Source organism: Sturnus vulgaris, chromosome 2 (genome assembly GCF_052056855.1).
Source record: "Sturnus vulgaris isolate bStuVul1 chromosome 2, bStuVul1.hap1, whole genome shotgun sequence".
Taxonomy (NCBI): Eukaryota; Metazoa; Chordata; class Aves; order Passeriformes; family Sturnidae; genus Sturnus; species Sturnus vulgaris.
Window position 1 is genome coordinate 32,419,887 of NC_142244.1, and position 5,621 is coordinate 32,425,507.

Consider the following 5,621-nt stretch of genomic DNA (forward strand, 5'->3'; position numbering starts at 1 on the left):
CTGTTCTTTGACTTTTTATTTATTACCTATTTTAGTGTTAGGACCCACTACCAGTTTCCTATCTGCAGGAGTAGAGTATTGGTTTCACATTTACTCAGTCCACCTTTTCTAAAGGAATATGCTTCTGCTTCTGTTGAGTACATGAGTCCCTGGGACATACTCCCTTGATAGGAGGCTGGGGGATTGGTCTCTATGTAAACCACCAGTAAATAAGCTTCCCAACTCACTAACAGAAAGCTTTATGACTTGAGCTAGTACCTCCAATCATAACAGTAGAAAACCATCCTACTGACTCCCTCAGTCAAGGTTTTTTTATGAAATCGTAATACTCTTGGTGATCCTATTACACTAAGAGATCTCCTTCACATTGTTAATATGACTGCACTTATCAGAGGTGTTCAATTCTCTTTTGGCTTTTCATGGAAATGTTGCAAAGTGTGCTGCAAATGTTGGGAGGATAGGTTTTACCAAATCTAGTGATCTTTGTGCTGCTTTTCTGTAACAGTCAATGGCACTGTCACTGAAGCCTCATTCAAATGACCAGGAGCTCAGGAATCTTTCAAGGGAGTCTGTGCCTCTCCTGCCATTCCTAACCACGAGTTGTTGTCCTTGTTTCTACTAATCTGAGTCAAGAAGTAGAGACCACTTCCCTTTAACTCTTAACCAGGCTTTCTACACACACATTCACACACAACAAGGCCACGGTATTAATTAGGGGCATTCAATGGAATATTTTACTTACAACCAGCTTCCTTCTAGCATTTTTGCACTCCTCCAGGCCAGGAGATGGATTCATGGAATTACACATGAGGATTAGTTGCATAATATAGAGTACATCCTTCAAGGACACTTATGCCCTGACATAGTTTATAATGCATTGTTAAGTTATGTCTGTTGCTGAGTTACCTGTGATTTACTGGTGGTGAAGTAATTCATATTTACACAGCAGATGAGATCTTGTGAAGATAAGAATTTCTCAAGACTAGTGGAGATAACACCACTAGTATTCTGCTTCTGGAATATCTAGTTATTTTCCTCTGTTACTTTGTTTTGGTTTTTGATAGGTATCACCACTCAGCTGTGTGATATCAAAGTGTACATAATGCTGTGTGTTTCCATCTGCAGCTTTGTTTTCCTATGCTACACAAGTAAGATATATAACTTGAACAACTGGAAATATCACAGTCCAACAAGATTCCCTAACATATCTGTAATACATCAATCAGCTGCTGCCTAGTTATTATTACAATCTTCTCTGATGGAAGATTATCCATTATAGACATGGAGAAACTACATTACTGTTTACTGCTGACTTGGCGAATTCTTGACTTTCTGTTCTGTGTTCTCACTGTGCTTAGAAACTGTTATTTGTCATTGCTTTTTCCTGTACTTCTGCTGCTCTCATTCTTTTCTCCCACAACTTACATCTTTAGAGCTTTTATTAGATGTTGAGATTTCGGACAAAGAATTGCAATACAACCAGAAATGTACAGGGGAAGAGTTGAAAGACTCGTTTGACTGTAGGTTGCACTTCCAGTCTTGCTCTTAAGATGGTAGTATAAACTTGGGAATGCAATCCATGCACTTTGTTTTTGCTGTCGCTGAAATGACAGAATTTCTCTTGTGATTTCCAAATTGGGAATTTCTAAGAGCTTATTTTAATAGTGAAATTCTTTTGTGAATTTGAGAAAAAAAATAGGAAATGTGGTTTTACTTTTAAAGTTTGAGCATATATGTGATTCAGAGAGATTATATGTAAAAAAAGACATGGAAGAATAAGAGTTTCTGAATTGACTTGGGAGTCTGTGGCTCTGGAAAAACAGGCAAATCTTTGTGTGGAAATTTGTCCGGGCAGATGGTTGGGAATAATACTTATCTGTGACAGATAAAACTTGTCTGTACCCTAGCCAAGATAACTTGGCTACTCAGTGGTTCTGAATGTGTTAAGCATCAAATAATGCTGCTTCATTTGTCTGCAAGATGCTTAACATGGATGTCGGGGGCAAATTTGGAAGGTAAATGAAGAAGATAATTTTAATTCATCATAATAAATGAGTTGATTTCCCTTTCTTTCCTTTCTCTTAAAAAGCCACTTTGTTTAAGTTCTCCCAGTACCACTCATTAAATAATCTTGTGTTTAACAGATACCCGAAAAACTTTTCAAAAGATCAAAATGGGGTATATCTACCATGTCTCGCTAATTTGGTTTCTCCTTTAGGTCCAATAGGTTTCCTTGCTTTTACAATGTCTTTTATCTCTTCCATTTCCTGTTGCTCAGAGTTTGCATTCCTGTGGATTTTGTGGAAGACCTGGATTACACTTACATCTTTGTAGTATCTTTAAAATATCATGCGGCTCTTGCAATTCTCCCTTCCCCTAAAAAACCGGTAACGTAAATTTAAAAAAATAATAAAAGAAAAAAGAAAAGCACTGCCATCCTGATTTGTCATCAGATAAGCACATTGGATTTAATCTTACATACCTCCAGCACTCGAAATTTCCAGGAAGGTTAACAGGAGTTTTGTAAGAACATGGAATGTAGGGGTCAGGAACATTCAGAAGGAAAGGAATCCATGTACTGTGCAAATTACGTCTGTCTCTACATTAGCACTGAAATTACTTTTATAGTAGGCCAGGTAATCGCTGTGTTGATTTAATTTTGAAAATAAAGAAGGGACTGAAAAGGTAGCTGGGAGGGGGAAAAAAAATGGAGATTAATTGAAAAATTCTCCTATAGTGTTTTTTCTCTAATTCTCCTATTATAATTGTTCCTTTTCAAGTATGTTGCTGGCAAACGCTAGCTTGAATTTCAGGTTCACCAAAGGTCACCTCATCCACAGTCAACCATTGAGTTGCTTTTTTAAAAAAATTAAAAATTCAAGGCTGACCTAAAAAGAATGCATTGTACTATTAAAATGCAGAGTATTGTCTCTAGCAAGATAACAATCCCCAGTGGCAAAAGTAGGTTTTTTTTCTCCCTTGTATCTATGGCAGGTATGGGAAAACAGAAACTGGTTGTTACTGAAGTATCTGCACACACTGGCTTATTTGCACAGTTTCTACAGTCCTGCAAAGGGCAGCACATCCTAACTGTGCCATATATGATATTGGCAGATACCCCAGAGCCATGGCATGACTGAAATGCACAGAACCCACAGCGTTCCATCATTGCTGGTCTGTTTTAATTTTGTGTTGTTAGACACTGTGGTGTGAGAAACATATTTGGACAGGTTGTGCTTTGCATTTCTTCATGCTTACATTGCTATGCATAGCCTATGTATATAGAAGGGAACTTGTGTGGAAGGAGATGTTGACATCAGCTGTCATATTTGTTAGAAGGGATCAAGCTGGAGTCAAGAGCGTCCAGGAATCAGGTCAGTCAGAATTATCCCGTTTCAGAAACTAGAGAAGTCAAGACACACACCAGTAAAAGGCATCACTGGCAGCCAGGAAAAAGACACTATTTGCAGTAGGAGCTTGGAACAAGGAACAAGTAGAGCTAAAATAATGTAAGGAGCTAAAGGGCTAGAAGCCAGTCACAATAGGCTCAGGAGCTGGAGAAAGGGATTAAAAAACCTAAAAGCACCTATGAGGTATGTGGAAAACCACATACACCAAAACTGTAGAGAGCTGCAATCCACACCTCAACTGCAAGACCTTATCAGGTCCTTAGTTTTTGAATAAAACTATTTACAGCTTGCTAGACTGAAAGCCCAGCAGTGCTTAAGTGGTGTGGTCATGATGTGCTAAAGAGTCCCTACCATATGCTTACACATTTAATCCACCTTTCATCTCCCTAATCTATTTCAGCTGAAAATGCCCTCTACCATGAATTACAATAAAACACTCTTTTGCAGTATTAGACTTAATGTTCATACAGGTGGGTAGAGGAAAACTATTGAGCCAGCTTTACTGCAGTCTGAAGCCACAATGGGAGCTTGAATGAGGTGAGTCCGCCTGAGACACTGCAGGTTTGCAGCTGCTGGGACTGTCCTGGCTGCTGCAGCTCCTGCCTCCATGCTTAGCCAAGAGCACCTTCCTCAACCTGGTCTGACTGTTCTTCACTTCTTGTACCTGAGAGCTGTTGTCAGGGGGGCAGCGCTGCCCAGAGGAGGCAGGAATAAATCCCTGCTTTCCTGCCCTGCTGACACCACTCTTCTAGGGTTTCCTTGGAGACACAGTGGAAAGTATTCTCTGCTTGGGAGAAACAGAGATTGTGTTCTTCTGTCAGAGGCACTTAACAGCTCAGTATCTAAATACCTTTCTCAACTTCAAGAGGAGTTGGTCCCCCCACCCCTCACAGTGTTAGTACGGACTCATTACTGATATTCTTAAAAAAAAAACTATTAAACCCACAAAATATGCTCAAAACACCTGGCTAGTATAAACTCCAACCTCTCAAAGTAGCAAGTAATGCATTCTTCCCATTATGACAGCTTAACTTGACACTTCCTCCTAGATTGGGTCAACTCAGTGAATTTTACATTTTAGGGTATGATCCCTCAAGTTTGCCTTAAATGATTGTTTTTTGTTTAGCAATTGTGTGGCAATTTATGATTTTATAGGACAGAAGTTTGGATGTTAATCCTGGTTTTGTAGTTCTAAGAAACTTCTAAATAAACCAGGAATTTCAAAGAGATAACTCATTCCTATTGCTTTATACACTTTTCTCTCTTACCTACTGATTCTGCTTAGGTCCAGGCACCCTGAACAGAATTCTTTTCCATTAGAGAAGGAGTAGAAATGAAGGGATATTTCTTGATTCAAGGTGCAAAAATATTGGAATAAGTCTTTAGGGAAAGGAGATTGGAAGGAAACTAGGAGTCCTTTCCTTTCCTTTCCTTTCCTTTCCTTTCCTTTCCTTTCCTTTCCTTTCCTTTCCTTTCCTTTCCTTTCCTTTCCTTTCCTTTCCTTTCCTTTCCTTTCCTTTCCTTTCCTTTCCTTTCCTTTCCTTTCCTTTCCTTTCCTTTCCTTTCCTTTCCTTTCCTTTCCTTTCCTTTCCTTTCCTTTCCTTTCCTTTCCTTTCCTTTCCTTTCCTTTCCTTTCCTTTCCTTTCCTTTCCTTTCCTTTCCTATTTTCTATTTTTATATATATATATATATATTTTTTTTTTATTTACTTCTTGTTTTTTCTTTTTTCCCTTATAGTTTCCAGCTTCTTCACACAAAGGATGCCTCATCTCTTCACTTTGATATTTGGTCTACTGCTTTGCAGGTAAATATCCCCTGACCCTGAATATGTTTTTCTGTGTAAAAAAATCAAGTTTCTGTTAAATTAAAAAAAAAAAGAAAAAAGTTTTGTGAATTAGAAATTTTCACCCCTTTCCTAAATAAGATTTTTCTGGAAGAAATAAGAAGAAATAATGAGAGTTCATAGAACATTAAATGAAAATGAAATATGTAAAGTTTACACATTAATCTACATAAACTCCCCTTCCAGTTTGTGGAGTAAGGTGATTTTGCTTTACGTGGAGAAGGTGGAGTCTGTAATGATAATTTCTTTAATGGGATTTGCAGACAGCTGAAGTGGGAGGTGTGTCCTCCTCTCCTCCACCTTCCCAGAGCCCTGTCTTTTAGGGCACGTTCCCACATGTTCACTCACCTTACAGGTGTTTTGCCTGA